The 18289-nt window shown below is 35.8% G+C and overlaps 1 protein-coding gene across 2 annotated transcripts in view; it reads left to right on the top strand.

Annotated features, from left to right (window-relative positions):
* The first annotated feature begins 222 nt into the window (after positions 1-222).
* Positions 223-18289, top strand: part of ARHGAP15 (Rho GTPase activating protein 15) — a 616474-nt gene continuing 598407 nt past the window's right edge. Inside the window, exon 1 of one of the 2 annotated variants that reach the window (XM_040971526.1) lies at positions 223-353. The gene's annotated coding sequence lies outside the window, so the exon portion shown is untranslated. The remainder of the gene's footprint in view (positions 354-18289) is intronic. The other variant, XM_040971524.1, reaches the window with a different exon arrangement.

Below are 18289 nucleotides of genomic sequence, written 5' to 3' on the forward strand. Positions count from 1 at the left end.
TTACAAATTTTCCCCATTCAATCAAAATTGATGAAGCCTATATAAATATGTAATGTCTGAAAATTGATAATCGCGTTGAAAAATAACAATCTTGTTGTCTATAAAAGGTAACTTCTTCAAATCAAGTAATGTGTGGTTAACTGCATCTACCCAGGAAGTGGTTTTATTTAAGAGTTTTGTGCTCTTTCTTACCCCGCCTTTTTTTTTTTTTCCTCTAGTACTGAAATTAAACAGCATCCAACACAGGCCTACTCTTACGACATGTGACTTTACTGTTTTCCGTTTTTGTTGAAAGAGTCATTAACAGTTAGAAGTTGATGACAGTTTCAATAGCGAGTCCTCGCTGAGACAAGGTAAGCTTTAACATCTTGTATGTGAAATTTAAACTTGAAAATGTTTAGCAGATTATCCTCCATCTTGGTGTGAGTATAGAAGCACTTCGACAAAATGTGATGCTTTCACCTGTTATGAAAATACTAGCTTTTTGCTTTTGGTGTGGAAAAGAATGTTGTTTTTATGCTGTGGGTATTTGCAGCTGTCAAATTCTGAAGTCCTCTAACTGAAATACTAGAATCATTTGTTAAGATTTCACACTACAATGTTTAAGTCTGAATAGGTATAGTTTAGCTAGAAAGTGCTTTTAAAAATGCACAACTTTAGCTGATTGTGTTTGCTAAAATATACATTATTCAAGATGCAGATAACAAAAGAGAAACCAGTGCTTTATAACAATAAGAAATATCTTGAATTTCAGGAAGAAAGATAATCTCAGGGCAGTGCATTTAGACTAGCATTAAAAATTTTCTTTAAAAGGATTCTAAAATACGTAGCTTAATAGCCATTACAAAGCGAGGGATTTAAAATTGTGAAAGAATACTTTCAATCATGATTCTTAATTTTTTTCCTAAATTATATCTAAGACTTAGGGTATAAAGCCACTGCTTTTGTTATTTATAAACACAGCTCTGTATTTAGTAGATAAGTCATAGCCTGCTTCGTTGAAGAAAAGAGACAAATTAGAGATTTTTGTCACTTAAGTAATGTTGTCATTTTCTTCCTTTGAGGTATTACAAAACAATAAGCCCTAAAATTTATTCATTGTAAACTCACAAGGTATCTCCCACTGACTTGTTGCTTTTGCAGAATTTCTTTGTGTCTTAAAAAATATGTGTGGACATTGTCAAAATATTGGTAATTTCAGAGAAAATGCCAAAAATAAACCTGACTTATGATTTCTGCAAGAATTTTAATAAAATCCAGGATATGATGCACTTGTCCTTTATATTATTTTTATTGTGTTGTTGGATAGGAGAAGTGATGGTCCCCACAATACTGACTTTTTGTGTTATTAAAAAAATGGTTGCAGGGTTGATAAGTGGCAACAATTTTCTTTTCTTTTATTGCTTTATATTGAAGGACACATATAAATTTTTTTACATGGTCAATTTAGCAGGAAATTATTAGGCATCATAACACTCCATTTTAAGATCTCTTCAACTGTCAATACTGAAGATAGCTACTTGTTGACTATTAAAATTATCAGAGATAAGGACTCAGTCTTCAATATATTATTTTATTGTTAATGTGTAAGAAGATCCTTGTAATATGTGTTTGCTTTGATATTCTGATTAGCATTCCAACTTCTTGCATTTCCTCACAATGGAAACGTTATTTAAATCTGTCTCCAATATTGTGCTTCAGAACTCCTGCATCTATAGAAGCTTTATAGTTCAGATAATTGTGGTTGATATGTTATTGCGTTATTTTATTATCAAAGAGAATTTCATGAATAAACATATGGAGCACTTACACATTAGCAAGAATGGATACCAGATAAGCAGATAAGCATCTGGTATTGAAGAAAAGTCCACAAAATTTCTAAAGCTGTTCAGTAATTTTGAAGACAAATTTCTGTGTAAAACAGGAATAGTTTCTTGCAAAGCTGACAAATCAAAAAATATAAGTATTTTATGAAGGAAGTGTGAAATAAAAATTGAATTTAAAAGTTTGGCAGGAATATGAAGAGAGCAAAAAGTAAAGACTACAGGCAAATAAAGACATTCTCAGAATTTGTTTTTAAAACCTGTATCACATACTCTCTTGACTGTACAAACCATAACTTAAGAAATTCAGTGCAAATGAGTTATCAATTACTAGGCACTTAAACATATTAAGTGGATAAATTAAAAATAAGATATGATGATAACAATATACAAGATTTTACTTGGAAAGCCTTCTCAAATATGGCTTGTTACGAAAACATCATACTTTCCATTCGGGGCCAACTTTAAGCAAAATTCAAAAAGATCTGCCCTTAGACCTTGGCATCCTTTTGCATGATCAGTTCTGGAGCAGGATTTTCTGTTACTCATTCAGCATCTGTGTTCTTGGTTATTAAATAGATAGACCTCATCCTGCTCCTTCTTGCACATTCCCATCCACTTTAAAATTTACATATTCCATTTTCTAACAAAGATCATCCCTACCTATAAGAGAAGGCTATAGATCATTGACTTCCTGCCACCTGCCCCTTCTCCTTCTAGCAGAATCTACGCTGCTTTCTCAGAAGATAAGATATAAAAGAACAGTGAAATATGGAAGATTCCAGCCTCAAGTGAGGAGACCAATGCCATGGCAAACAGAGATGGCAGGAGATATTTTGTGACCAAAAGACTTTTGTTCACCAGGGATCCTGCCTGGTATTTAAACACAGATGTTGTGTGACTGCCACCTGGGATCCCCTCACTCCAAGCTGAAGTGTCAGGAAGTGAATCCTGCTGGAGCCTGGGGTCCAGGTTACTTAGAGTACACCTGCGAGACAGCAGGTGATGGCACACATTCTTGGATTCCTACCACATGCGGGGGAGACCTGGAACAATTTCCTGGTTCTTGGCTTCCGCCTGGCCTAGTCTCTGCTTTTGTAGGCATTTGGCAAGTGATTGAGCAGATAGTAGTATTCTAGTCCTTTGTATCTCTGTCACTCTGCAACACTCTCTGTCACTGTCAAATTAGTGCATTTAAAAAACCCTTTACATTGACTTTCAAAACCACAGGACTCTTAATGTGTTTCATATATAGGATGCATCACAATGATACGTCATTTTTCTAAGATATTCCTAAAGAGATATTCATGTGTATTTCAGCAAGTGAAAAGTAATCCCACTACATTTTAACATTTTTCATTTCCAAACACAGCATATTTGACATAATCATTATTGCTTTACAGATGTGTGAGAAAATATTTAATGTCCTAAACTCTGGGTGACAGAAGAATAATTTTTGGTTTTTGTTTTTCATGAGATAGTATTTTGAAGAGGTGAAACTAAAAAATAAATCAAAATCCAAGAGATATACTTTCCATTGATCTTTCTTGAATCTGTCAAAGAGAATGCATACTAAGAGAACGGAGGACATAGTGTAGATACTTTCTATTTTGCTGCTGTTGTTGTAGTAGTCTTTTTAAAAAATTTTTACTTCTTTTTATTATTATCATTTTATGATACAGTTTGACAGGCCCTGGGATTTCCCTATCCTCCTCCCCAATTTCCTCCCCCTCACTCAGTTCCCCTATATCAATACTACTATAGTTCTTCATACCCAGTCCTTTCTGCATCATTGCTGGCAAGTACAATGCCAGAGAGTCCAGCATCCTATTGCCAAGATAGTGGAAACAGCGTCATTGGGAGTCCATTTTTGTCTAGAATTAGAGATGCATAGTGTATTGTTTCCTCACATCTGGATATGATAGTCTCCATTACACAGTTACTATACATCCCCTTAAATAAAAAACCACAAAACAAAATCAACAGGAAGAAAAAAAAAAGAAATCAACAACAGCATTTTTGAAGAAAATTATGCTACTGTGTGATCTATGAGTCATTGAAGTACTTAATGAGAAAGTGTTTTGAAGATATAAAATTAGCAAAAACAATCAAAATCCATGAGATATATTTTCCACAGATCTTTGTTGGTGAAATATGTCTCCTGTAGGCAACAAATAGATGGATTGTGTTTTTTAATCCAGGGTACTAATCTATGATGCTTGATTGATGAGTTTAAGCCATTTACATTCACGGTTAATACAAATAGGTGGTAATTTGGTCCTGTCATTTTAGCAATGGGTTGTTCATTGATTTAGTTTGCTGTTGTCATTTTACTGGATGTTCTTTGCATTTGCCTTTGGTTTTGGTGGGCACTATTCCTTTTTTCTGTCAAGAGAACATCTTTAAGTATCATTTGTATGACAGGTTTGGAAGAGGCAAATTCTTTTAACTTTTTTTTGCTGTGGAATAATTTCATTTTATTTTCAAAGACAAAGGAAAGTTTTGCAGGGCACATTATCCTGGGATGACAATTTTTTGCATTTAGAATCTGGAATATGTCACTCCATCTCTTCTTGCCTGTAGAGTTTCCTGGGAGAGGTCTCCTGTAAGTTTAATTGATATTCCTTTATATGTCAGTTGATGTTTTCACGTACACATTTAAGAATCTTCCTTGTGATTGATTGAAGAGAGCTTGATTATCATGTGTCTTGGTGAAGATCACTTTTGGTCAACCCTGCTTGGAGTTCTGTGTCCCTGTGGATGTTGTTTCCCAAACTCCCTCCCCCGACACGTCTCAGATTTGGATCTGATTGGACTGAGTGGGTCACTGGATCATCACTGAAGTGCTGATGAATTTTGGCCCAGCAAGCCTGTGTGACCAGGTCTTAAGATTTATTTTTTTTTTAATTGTAAACTCAGATATGCAGAGAGGAACATCTTCTATCCGATGATTCACTCCCCAAGTGGCCACAGTGACCTGAGCTGAGCTGATCTGAAGCCAGGAGGCAGGAGACTTTTGTGGGTCTCCCACAGAGATGCAGGATCCCAAGGCTTTGGGATGTTTTCAACTGCTTTCCTAAGCCACAAGCAGGGAGCTAGTTGGGAAGCAGGGTGGCAGGGACACAAACCAACATTCATATGAGGCCCTGGCCCATGCATGCTGAGCATTTTAGCCACTAGGCTGCCAGTGCAGGCCCACTCTTAAAATGAGTAGTACAAATTCTTGTTCTTCATCAACCCTTACCTGAAAAGAAGGATTCCATAAGACAGATATTGAAATTCTTTCCTAGAAAAAAAGTGACTGCATCTAAAAAATTACTTATTTGGAAAAGATTAAGTTACAGAGATGGCTAGACAGGGAGTTCTTCTGTCAGCTGGGTCACTCCCTAAATGGTCACAGTGTATGGGGCTAGTCCACGTGGGAAGCTAGGATCATGGAATTCCAGCCAAGACTCCTACATAAGTGCCGATGATCAAAGATTAGGATTATCTTCTGCTGCTTTCCTAGACACACAAACAAGGAGCTAGATTGGAAGAACAGAACAAGGGACTCCAACCTCCATTGATTTGGGATGCTGGCTTGCAGATGGAGGCTTAATATTCTGAGCTGCTACATAGATGCCTGACACTATATTTTTGCATAGGCAAATCTTACACAATTACACTACAGAGACAAACCTAGTTACAGTTCAAATTCTTAGTTTGTAACCTCTTTGAGGTTAGACCTCTACAATCAAACAGAAACATAGTATTAGTTTAAATGTAGGTCTTAATGAAAGCTAAGTCTTAATTAAACTGGATTAAAAAAATTTTTTTCAGTATTTACTCAATGGATGAAAACCCCTTACATTTTTCTTATAATAGTGTATACTGTCATATGGCTATTAACAATCATGTAGCAAATAATATTGTTAGCTACCATAAAAAAGATGTAAACTTCATGTAGCATTTTTTATACCTGCTTTTTTTTTCTGTGCCAGACCAGAAGTTATAATATTTCATAAGTGTTGTGCCGTTTTGTCATATCACATTAGGGAATTCAGGACAGTTTTGAAATTTTTTGTGATCCTGTTTAGAGAAATATAGCACTAGGGAGATGAGAAACATTGTAAAAAAGAAGAAGAGGAAGAAAAAGAAGAAGAAAAGAAAGAAGACAAAATATGTGAAGGAACAAAATCAAAGAATTTCCAAGAATAAGTGAACTGTCCAGTGTTTTGTTGTTGTTGTTGTTTGTTTGATTGTTTTCATTTTAAGCTGGTCTTACAGAAAGGGAAAGTGAGGCCGGAAAGAAAATCTAAGATTCTAACGGAAGGCTGGGCCTGCTCCCCAGATTGTGACTCAGGGCTATAGACAGTAAGAATGAATTTCAGCTAGGGAACATGTACAACTAATGTCCAGACTTTTGCATTCTGACAATTTCCCCAATAGCCAGATGGATGGTTTCTTCCGTTTTCTTCACTACTAAGTTAAATTCTCCCTGGTTTGGTTAGCCCAGATGCTAATAAACATTGAAGAAAGGTACTCAATGAGGGTTGCGTGATATACCTAGCCAGGTACCTGAAGTTCTTATACAGGTTCTAATAATATTTTATGTATGTACTTTCTGCTTGTTCTTAATTTCAAAATAGGTGATAGAGTAGATTAAAAATGAAAATCAAACATAAATATAAAATATTCAGTAAAAATATTTCTCTTACTCCTCTTTCTAACTACCCCATTAATTTTGCATTCACTCAAAAGAAAATTACACTTAATTTATTTTTAAAACTCCTTTATCTCCTTGATGCCAAAAGGATCCACTGATACACTCATACATATGAATATATATACATATATACATATGTGCATATGTATATATTATATATGTATCCTCCTTGTTTACTGGAGATAGAATAACTATATGTTGCTTTCCAGGTTGTTATTTATTTTAAAATATTGATACATTTATTTGAAAATCAAAGAGCCAGGGAATCTTCCATTTGCAGTTTCACCCACCCAAATGCTTGCAACAGCCAGAGCTGCGTCAGGCTGAAACCAGGATCCTAGAACTCCATCAGTCTCACACATGGGAGCAGCAGCCCAAGCTCTTGTGTGATCTGCTTCTTTCCCAGGCCTTTAGCTGGGAACAGAAAGGGAAGAAGAGAGGTCAGGGCTTGAAACTGCACTTCTGTGAGACACTAGCACTGAAGGTGGTGGGTTTACCCAATACAGCACAATACCGGATCCCTGGTTTTGTTTGTTTGTTTTTTCTTTTAGATGTGTTCTTGGAGACAGTTTCATAAGAAATTTTTAATGTTGTTTTATAGCCATACAATATTTCATTATATGTGTGTATCAAAGCCCTTCTAAAGAGCCATCGTATCTTTTATATGATATTTTCATGCAATTATGTATATTTACAAAAGTACACAGAATGAAGTCTCCTTGAAAAAGAGAATAAAGTCCCACAACTAGTATTTGTTTATGAAGCAAGGGATACAACTTTTCAATAGTATTTTCAAAGCATCCTTCACTTGGTTGTTTCTTATTGAACTATCAGCAGCACTTAATAAAATTATGGTGGAAGCTCCACATTTTCAGACAGATTGTATTGCCAAACTTGTCATGTTTTGCCATTTTGTATGAAATTTTATATCATAATATTATTAGGTATATCTGTTCTTATGATTAAGGTTAGTGTTTTTTAAAGATTAAAAATCTGCAAGTGTAGTTTTTTTTTTAACCACAAATTTATCTTCTTAACAGGAATGAAAAATATTAGTGAGGTTAGAGCTCTGGGGGGAAAAAAATGAAATAAGGAACTAGGGATAGCATTTGTATTATAAGATAGAAATAGGCAGCAGCTGAAAGGGAGGTGAAATATGACTGTTCAAGCGAAGGAAAGGAGAAGGAATGCAAATGAAGAAAATACATCCAGACACCCAGCAGGTCTCAGAGGAGACTAAGGCAGATGGGTATAATCACTAGCTTAAGTATACAAATAACCTTCAACAGAGGAAGAGCACTTTAATGAGCGTGAATATAAATGAATTGGCTGTAGGTAAGATAGAGTGCAAAGAAGTTGAGGGAATTCCCACCTTACAGTTTTTATCTTTCTAAAACAGTAGGAAAGCTCATATGATGACAGTATTTTCTAGATTCCAAAAGCTGGATGAAATTTGATTAGAAAATTTGACCTTGGAACATGTACTGTGGATAGTGAGGGTTTAGCCATCACCTGCACTGGTAGCATCACAGGTGGGTGCCAGTTTGAGTACTTGCTGCTCTTCTTCTAAATCAGCTCCCTGCTAATAACCTTGGAAAGCAGTGGGATATGCCCAAGTGTTGGGATCCATACCATCTATTTGGGAGACCTGGGGGAAAATGGTTCCTGACTTCAGCCCTGCCAGCCCAAGATTTCTATCACATTCTCTCTCTGTTTCTATCTCTCTTATACTAACTTTCAAATAAATAAATAAATACATACATTTTTAAATTGAACATATCAGTGGTACAGCATACAACTATGTATTTTGAAATAGACTGTTTCCCCTTTTCAGTAGATGTTAGCCCTACTCAATTACATTCCATAAATAATTTCGAACTCTAAATAAGTATCCTGAGTTGTCCTAAATACTACTAAAAAGATGAAGAATTGGATGTTATCTAGTATTTAATATTTTAACTATTTAAGAATGTACAAATTAAAAACTTAAAGCTAAATCTTGTACATATAAATTCACTTCCATAGAAATATTAGAGTATATGCAACTGACAGATTTCTAATGGTTTTCCTTTATTGGCTGCAGTGTCCATTTATGCATTTTCATGGTATTCACTATCTAAAAGGGATTTGATGTTGTTGAATTTCTCTTTTATTTTGTTGTCTGAGATGTTTGATTTTCTCATTTTTTCCTCCAAACTAACTGAATGCTCTGAATTTTTTCTAATTTTTCCTCATCCTCTAAATTCTGGACTCTCTTAAATTTAGTCTTTGGATTTCAGTTTCTCCGAATCTCAGTTGTTTTAAGTTTATTACTCTGTGATTTCACTTACTTTGATGACTTAAAATACCATTTATGTGCTAATTAATCTCAAGATCAGATTCTTTTTAGCACTCAAACTATATATGCTGGTGCCTACTCTTCATCTCCACTTGAATGTTTCAGAGACATCAAAATGATATATTCATTTTTAATTTTTAATGGCTGTCTTATTTCTGAATTTTTTTCTTAAGGATTTATTTTTTTTTTAATTGGAAAGTCAGATATACAGAGAGGATGAGAGACAGAGAGAAAGATCTTCAGTCCGATGATTCATTCCTCAAGCGGCTGCAACAGCTGGAGCTGAGCCAATCCGAAGCCATGAGCCAGGAGCCTCTTCTGGGTCTCCCATATATGTGCAGGGTTCCGAGCCTTTGGGCCATCCTTGACCGCTTTTCCAGGCCACAAGCAAGGAGCTGGATGGGAAGTGCAGCTGGATGGGAAGATGGGATAAGAGCCTACGCCCATATAGGATTCTGGCATGTTCAAGGCAAGGACTTTAGCCATTAGACCACCACACTGGACCCATTTTTCAATAATTTTAAATTTGCAAGATAATTTTTAATTTAGAGTGCAAAGTTTTACATACCCCACACTCACCCATTATTAATATATTATTTTGTTGCAAATTAAGATCACATAGTCACTAACTGAAAACACAAGAGTTAAGACTAGAGGAGTAGAAATCCAGACTGAATTAATGAACTGCATACAACTTTCCCTATAGTTTTTAAAGTAAAGCACTTGCAGATCCCTCACCTGATCCCTGCCTTACCATTGGTTTTCCTTCCTTACTTTATGGCACCACCATTCCTCCAGCTAATTCAAGACAGTAATCTAAGAATTAAAGTCGGTTTTACTCTTTCCCATCACCCCTTACTTCAAACCTCAAGCCATATAAAGAGCCTGTAAACTATAGATTCAGCTATTATTATTATTTTTACATTCTTTTTTTAATAATGGCTCTCATGAAATTATGTCTTTTCTTTCTCAGACATATAGAGCTTTCCATCTTTATCTATTTTTACTTCTATTTGTTCTGTGTTTTTCCCCAACACATGCTGCCAAAGCCTATTTAGTCAATAGAATCCAATATGTGAAATTTTAATGATGTCAAATTTTGTACCAAGTTACACACTCAACAGTTCACTCTTATTTCAAAGTAGAGATAGTCAAATGAAACAGGTAGGAAAATGCTGTTTTTCAAATGTTTATGTTATCTCAAAAGGTAGAAATGGTGACAAGTCTAGGGAAATGATAAATACATAATAAATAATAAATACATATATGTGTTGTGAAAGAATAAATTGCATAGAAGTTGACTATGTATTTTAGAATCAGGAAAGACTTTCTGGCTTTGTGACTTGTCCAAGTTTAGATAATGAAGCGATTTAAGAGAAGAGAAACTACAAGCATATTTGAAACTGTACTGTATGTAGTACATGTTATATAAGCTGAGAGTTGGCTTGCAATTTTGTGACTGTTATCCTAGAGTGCCTGTCTGAATATCAGAACAAATAACCCACTGGCTCAAAACATATTGTTACAAAATGGTAGAAAATCTCAGCCACCTTTAAAGTGTTTAAAATTTAAGCTCTTGGGCCCGGCGCAGTGGCGCAATGGGTAAGTCCTCGCCTTGCACGCCCGGGATCCCATATGGGCGCCGGTTCTATCCCAGCAGCCCTGCTTCCCTTCCAGCTCCCTGCCTGTGGCCTGGGAAAGCAGTCGAGGACGGCCCAAAGCTTTGGGACCCTGCACCCGCGTGGGAGACCCGGAAGAGGCTCCTGGCTTCGGACCCGCATAGCATCGACCGTTGCGGCTCACTTGGGGAGTGAATCATAGGACGGAAGATCTTCCTCTCTGTCTCTCCTCTCTGTATATCCGCCTTTCCAATAAAAAAATAATAAAAAATAAATCTTTAAAATTTAAGCTCTTTTACTAAAATTGTTATATAAAAATTGAATAATTGTATGTTTACATTCATGTGCTGGAATGCACAGAACTTTTTGTTCTATTCTTTACTGATGTAATTCCAAGCTTACTGTCAGAACAGGACATGTTTCTAAAAGAACTGCAAAAGGTAAATGTGCTCAGGAAATCAGATGATGAATGAAGGGAAATTTCTGCTTCTGTTCATGTGTCTTTCTATCTTGGCTAACTTGTGTTGGAATTTTAAGGAGCAGGCACTGAGCTGTGAGTTCCACTATCGTCTTTTTGCTATTTTCACTGGCGCACTCGGGTAATCAGAGCCTTGGTATACTGCCTGTACAGTTTGAATGCAATTTGACCCCCAAACTCATGGAGATGTCAAAAATTAATGGTGCTAAAAAAGTCAGACTTACTCCAATTGCAGTGTTTAAGTGGAGATCTTAATTCTTAAGGCCTTTTGGAACATTCCTTAAGAAAGGAATTCTCAGAAGAGGGTACTTATAAAATCTGAATTTGTCTGCTGCTGTTGGTTCCTGGTTTACTATGTTGCTTTCTGTGCATGTCCCCTGACTTTGCCATTTATTGCCCTCATCAGAGGCCAAGCTAATGGGTTCTGGCCAATCTTGGACTTGAGCCTCCTCCAAACTGTGAGTTAAATAATCTGTTCCTCTTTAAGAACTTACTTGTTTCAGACGTAACTTACTTGTGTGACAGAAATGAAAGGCTGAATAATGTACCATCTCTTATACTTTGGTAGTTCCCCTGAAGGAGGCAGGTTATGTGTGTATGATGTGTTTTGTGGGGGAGTGGCACGGAAATGTATGTGATTTACCTAATCAGAATTGTGAAAACTGTGCTGATATTGCGATATTACCTAAGATAGAAAATATTTCCATATCCTCAAGGTGCTTACAGTTGTTTGTGACATTTGTCAATATAAATTATTAGAATAGGATTGTTAATAATCATTAGCTATGATATTTTTCAAGTGATAGGCTGGATATTTCACATACCTAAAGCAAAATGTATGCAGAAAAATTCTATAAATGAGTTAATATTCCCTTTTTGAGAACTAAAGAAGCTAATGTTAAGAAATTAAATACTCAGGGCCCGGTGCAGTGGCCTCACGGCTAAAGTCCTTGCCTTCAATGCACTGGGATTCCATATGGGCACTGGTTCTTATCCCAAAAGCCCCTCTTCCCATTCAGCTCCCTGCTTGTGGCCTGGGAAAGCAGTCAAGGATGGCCCAAAGTCTTGGGACCCTGCAGCCATGTGGGAGACCTGTAGGAAGTTCCTGGCTCCTGACTTCGGATCAGCACAGTCACTTAGGGAGTGAATTATTGGATGGAAGATCTTTCTGTCTGTCTCTCTTCCTCTCTGTATATCTGACTTTACAATAAAATAAATAAATAAATCTTAAAGAAAAAAGAAAAAAAAATAAATGCTCTAATTCATAGAGTTATTGGGAGGATTGGATCTTGGTAGTTAAACAGATCTGAGTAATATAACATTCATGTTCCTTTCATTATGCCATGCTACCATTCCAAAGACTGCTAAGCATCCCCAGTTAGACCATGTTAAAAATGAGTTCATGAGTCTGTGGAGTCCACAATGCTCTAGGAAGACCCTACTTTGCTTGTTGTCTAAAACAATGCCACCTTTAGGAGACATATTTATTGTTTTCTGCATAAATTGCTTCATGTTGAGGAGTATTAAACATTTGATAAAGGAAACATCCTTTTCTCTTAGTTTCTGCCATGCAGTTTCACTTTTTTTCTCTCTCTTTCAGACCTCTGTCTCCCCTCAGTCCTTAAATCTCAGATTCCTTCCTAAGTCAACAGTGTTTCCAATGGTGGCAACAAGCTACAAGTGGCTATTGAGCATTTCCAATATGGCTACTCTGAATTAAATGTAAAATAAACACCATGTTTTTGAAGACTTTGTATAAATAAAGAAAATGTAAAACACTTCATTAACAGTGCTGCATTGATTGTATATTCGATTAACAGAAAAATTTTAATTGTATATGTTGCTTATGTTTTTACTGAATAGCTCATTTTTAGCACATCATCTCACAATATGCCTTTGACATTCTTACTCATTTTACCACTTAATCCCATTAAAACGTGGCTTTAATTTCCAAGTATATCCTTGGCGTCTATCTCAAAATTATTCCTCTTTTCTGATTGTTGATTGGTACTTCTTCAATGGGATCCCATGAGCAGCATTTCAAACTGAGTATGTCCCAAACTAAACAAGCAACTTCACAGAACTCTTCTCATCCTTCTAATTTCACTTGACGATTCTGTTCATGAAATCAAATCTCCATGGATTCCTCTATAATACTTATTCTAAACACTCAATCGTTTTCTTCTCTAGTGGCATCCATTCCCTTCTCTCCATTGTCATTTTCATAGTCACTAACTGATTATCTCTTGTGCCTTGCCAAGATTATAGCAAAGACGTCTTATTTATGTTCATGTTGTTTCTCTTATGTCTTTGTCTCACATTTACAGACTGAGTTTATGCCCTGGATTTGATTGATGAGTTTGAGTTAATAGATAAAAGCAAAAATGTCTTCCCATCTATTTATACTATATTCATATTATTTAATGTGAGTTTACACACATTATTTTACTTGATATTTCTGGCAAGCCAGTAAAAAAAGCAGGATGCTTTAATAGATATAGCAGATGAGCTAAGCATGGTAGCCTAGTGGCTGAAGTCTTCAGCTGCATGTGCCGGGATCCCATATGGGTGTCAGTTTGTGTTCTGGCTTCCCATCTAGCTCCCTGCTTTTGCCTGGGAGAGCAGTCAAGGATGGACCAAAGCCTTGGAACCCTGCACTCATGTAGAAGACCTTGAAGAGGTTCCTGGCTCCTGGTTTCGGGTCAGAGCTGGCCACCTGGGGAGTAAATCATCGGACGGAAGATCCTTCTCTCTGTCTTTCCATATATCTGATTTTCCAGTAAGAATAAGTAAATCTTTTAAAAAATAGATATAATAGAAAATAATAAAGAATTGAGAAATTGAATTATATGAGGGGACACACACAAGACTGAAACATGTTTCTGCTGTAAGCATTAAAACATGCTTTTCTCATATTCTAATCTGGAAATTCTTTCTTCCTTATGGATATGGTAAAATTATTTAAAAACCAGCCTGAAAATTCAGGAAAAACGAAATGTAACCCTGAGCTGTACTGCTTTATGAGCCTAGTTTCCTCATCTATAAAATGGAGAAAGTTTCTCAGAATGAAAAATGGAAATAATGAATGTAAAGAACACTGCCTAGTGTGTGGCACAAACCAATTGCTGTGAAAAGGTTGAATGCAGTGATAACAGTAACAATGCTACTGTTGAAAACAGCAGTTGTCTTGAATAAAATGGAGACCATTACTTTCACCTTCCCTATGATATAAAAAGCATGCTGGGATAATTTCGGTTTATTTCAATTCTGTGTATTACGATAAGATTACAAAACACATCAAAAGCAATTTCTTGCTATTAGTCTCATTTCCTCAATACAACTGTGTGGAGGAGTAGAGTGTTGCCAGGGGGGAATTGAAGAGCTAACTTTTTCCTCATTTGTTGATCAATTTTTCATTGATATGGAAATTTTATTTCCAGCAGCTCAAGATGTGTTTTCACTAAATATTCTTTTTAATTCTGAACAATTCATATTTATCATATGAAGCAACTCAAAAAGCATAGTGGCAGTCATTGACTTTAATTCCACTTTGTCTTACAGTGGTAAGATGGTAATGTGAGTGATCTATGGGACAAAAGTGTGGGATTCCTGGAAAAAAGTCTGAGAAGGAAATGACTGGAGATAGAATCATTCTAAGCATCCTTACAGCCCTGACCCTGTTGAAAATGCCATGGTACTGGATGAATTATAGCCAGAGGAATTCAGACAGTTTCTTTTTGTCTGAAATACAAGTTCTAAGTGCAATACAGACAACATTAACTGATACAAAGTTAGACTTCATGGAACTTACAGTCAATTTGAAAAGAGATGCAGGCTCAAACAGACAACAGAAGGTAATACGTGTGAGCATAGGAACAGTAAAGTACATCAGAAAAAGAAAAGTGGCTAAAGGGGAACTTGTTGAGCAACAGCAGGACTCCTTATTCTCTAAGTGAGTCATGTTAAGAAAATTTTAAAAATAAATAACGTGTTTCTAATGCCTAACAAACCTCTTTCTAAAGCAACACAGTCCAATTTTCAAGACTACTCATTGATTTAAGAATAATAAAGTTATTAAAAATTATATCGGCCTGGTAGACAGCACAAATCCAACTCACCCTTTACATCAAAGAAGCAGTGTTCTTAGAGGTGATTGGCAACAGAATACCTCCAAACTAGATGGGACTTTGGGTAGGAGAGGACATGGGGCTCATTGAAAACTTGCCCTAGGGATTCCACTTCCAGGTGGCTGGTACTCTTGAATCACATGTCTTGAGTTTTTCAAGAGAAAACACATGGATCTGCTTTGTCTTTCCTTTCTTTTTTAAAGAACAAATCTTTATTTTTCAACTGAAACCTTATTGAGCACATTCTAAATCACTGACCAGGTTCAACAATATTGTCTGTTGGTTGGTAATCTGCTTGTTTTCCACCTCTTCTTAAATTTATAGCTGGCTCTAAGGAAGCTAAAATAGAGTGTATTGATTAGAGAGCATTCAAGCCATCCAAATAACTTCTATGTATTCAATAAATTCCAGTAATTATATAGAGATTGGTTATAGCATGAAATTATCTTCTGAAAACACATTCATTTAAGTGTAACTCTTCATTTAAGTCCTTATTTTATCTGTCTAGTTCTCATTATTGGGTTCATTTCTTAATTGAAAGTACAAACTTTCTCTTACTGCCTAATGTCACCATTAGTAAGACGTTTATTTTACAAGTCATGGTGAATATATTAAACTGGGTTTTGAATGACATTTTTGTACAGCATGATACCTGAAATGGACCAGAACTTCTATACCAATAGGGAGGCACTGTTTCAGGGTAGATAAAAAGAGATATATACACTTGGGTGTTAATAATTTCAAATTACAACCATATGTGTATGCACATACACGCCACTACACATGAAATCTGCCAATGCACAAGTTGGGGATATGTATCAAAGAGGTGTCTGTGTAACACATTTATACAGAGTTCAAAAGTAGGCCAATCTAAGATCACAGAATTATGGTCACCTTTGGTGGGGTAAGACTAAGAGCAAGTAGACCAGGCCAGAGCTGCAGGGAACTTCTGGAATTCTGATAGTATTGTATGTTCAGTTTGGCTGAGAATAAATGTATTCAGTTTGTGACAGCTAATTGAAGGATATACACAAGCACAACCATGTACACCTAACACACATGCACAGATCCCTACAGAGAAGCTTTTTAAAATCTATTTCACTTATAAATATGGAATAATTGATTTTAAATGCATTAAGTGAAATGTTCAGTTTTGATTATTAACTTTCATTGATATAGAGAATGGATTTCATCTATCCCATACATATTATTCTAGGTATCTTAGAATACCTTAGAATATATATATATATATATATACCTTAGAATATATATATACCTTAGAATACCTAGAATATCTTAGAATCCCTTAGCCATCCTTTCTTTTTTCTTCAATTTTTACAAAACATATTTCAGCTCACACTTTGTAACCATAGATCTAATACAAAAACAGGAACACAACAGTTCCATAGGAATATGAACCAGAATAAAACAATAGTCAAATTACAAGATGCCCATTTCATATATAAAAATATACACATTATTCTAGATTAGCTATAATATATGAGAGAAAACATGACATTTAGCTTTTTGGAACTTTTATTTCACAAGCATAATAGTTTCTAATTATACCCATGTTGTTGCTAAAGATAGGAAGTCATTGATTTTTATGGCTGAGTAGTAGTCCATAGTGTACATAAAGACATTTTCTTATCCAGTTACCCATTGATGGATATCCAGGCTGATTACATAGCTTACCTATTGTGAATTGAGTGCCAGTTAACATGGGAATACAAATAACTCATATACTGGTTTCATTTCCTTTGCGTAAATTCTCAAGAGTAGAATGACTCAGTCAGATGGTACATCTATTTTCAGCTTTCTGATGAATTTGCCATCTTCCATGATGGTTGTACTTGTTTACACTCCCACAAAGAGTGTGTTAGGATACATTTGTCCTTACATCCCTGCCAGCATTTATTACTTTTTTGATTCCTGCATGAAAGCCATTGTAACTGGGGATCTGAAGCCTCGCTGTGATTCTTATTGGCATTTACCTGATGGCTAGTAATCCCGAGCATGATTTCATGTATCTTGCCCATTTGTGCGTCAAAAAATGCTTAAGTGATGCTTAAGTGGTGCTGTAGACATTGTCATTCACAACTGTGGTTTACAGCCTCACAGTCCAGTCCTCAGAGACATCATTTGGCAGTGAATTCCAACCCAAGCAGTTCAGAGTTGTAAAGACTAGAACATTAGGGAAGTACTTAAACATACCAACTAATTTTTCAAGTAAAACAAATGTCATCACTAACTATTGTCAACTCATGATTGTTTTTCATTACTGTTGAGTGCTAGTTACCCAATGTATAACTTCCCCATATTTGAACTCTGAGTGAGCCGACATATAGATAGAAGCCTACTAAAACATCAGCCAATGAATGAGATTTAATGATAAAAGGACTTTGTGAGTCAAGCTCTTTAAGAGAAAACACCATAGTACAAATAATCTCAGGAAACTGAAGCAATTACAGGTCAAAATGTACATTTTGCACTTGCTGCTCTTACAACAAAGATTAGAAAATTAGACCTGTCTCTGAGAATGTCTCACATCCACTTTATTTTGCCAGTTATTTCTAACAGTCTCGCTTCTGAGTAACTTGTTTTATATCTGATGTTTTCTCCTTAAATGACATTTTATCCTCAGTGCCCTAAGATAGTCACCCAGTTTTCCCTTAATTGATACTTGTACGCAAGAGGCAGAAAGCAGCTCAACATTTCTTGCTACATTAGGTCAGAACTGACAGAGGAAACAGAAAGCAGATTGCATTACTTATGCCCCTTATGGCTCTCCTCTGTGTCTAAGAAGATTGCCATTTCATAAAATCTCTTACACTCCCTAAATGTAATCACAGTAGCACAGGCAGTTTCTCCCTATTTGCTTTTCAGTTTTGTACCACCTGCTTAATCATCAAAGAACATTTTAGAAGCAGTTTTACTTATTCGACCCATTTTCTGTTTTCAGCATGAAATGCAATTGCACCTTGGCACCTTTTTCCATTAAAGGCTTCAACCTGTCACTGTATTATCAATCAGAAGCATTAAATTTGTACCTGAATGTTAAGGGTTACATTTTCAAAAGTGTGGAAGAGTTTTATAAGTTACCAGGGTGCACTTATTATAAGATCAGTATTTATAAGGAAATACTGTTATATTTATTCTGATTTACAATAAATTGAACAGCATGTCATGATAATATTGC

Source organism: Ochotona curzoniae, unplaced genomic scaffold (assembly GCF_017591425.1).
Source record: "Ochotona curzoniae isolate NIBS_2020 unplaced genomic scaffold, NIBS_Ocur_1.0 contig_2210, whole genome shotgun sequence".
In the NCBI taxonomy this organism is placed as follows: Eukaryota; Metazoa; Chordata; class Mammalia; order Lagomorpha; family Ochotonidae; genus Ochotona; species Ochotona curzoniae.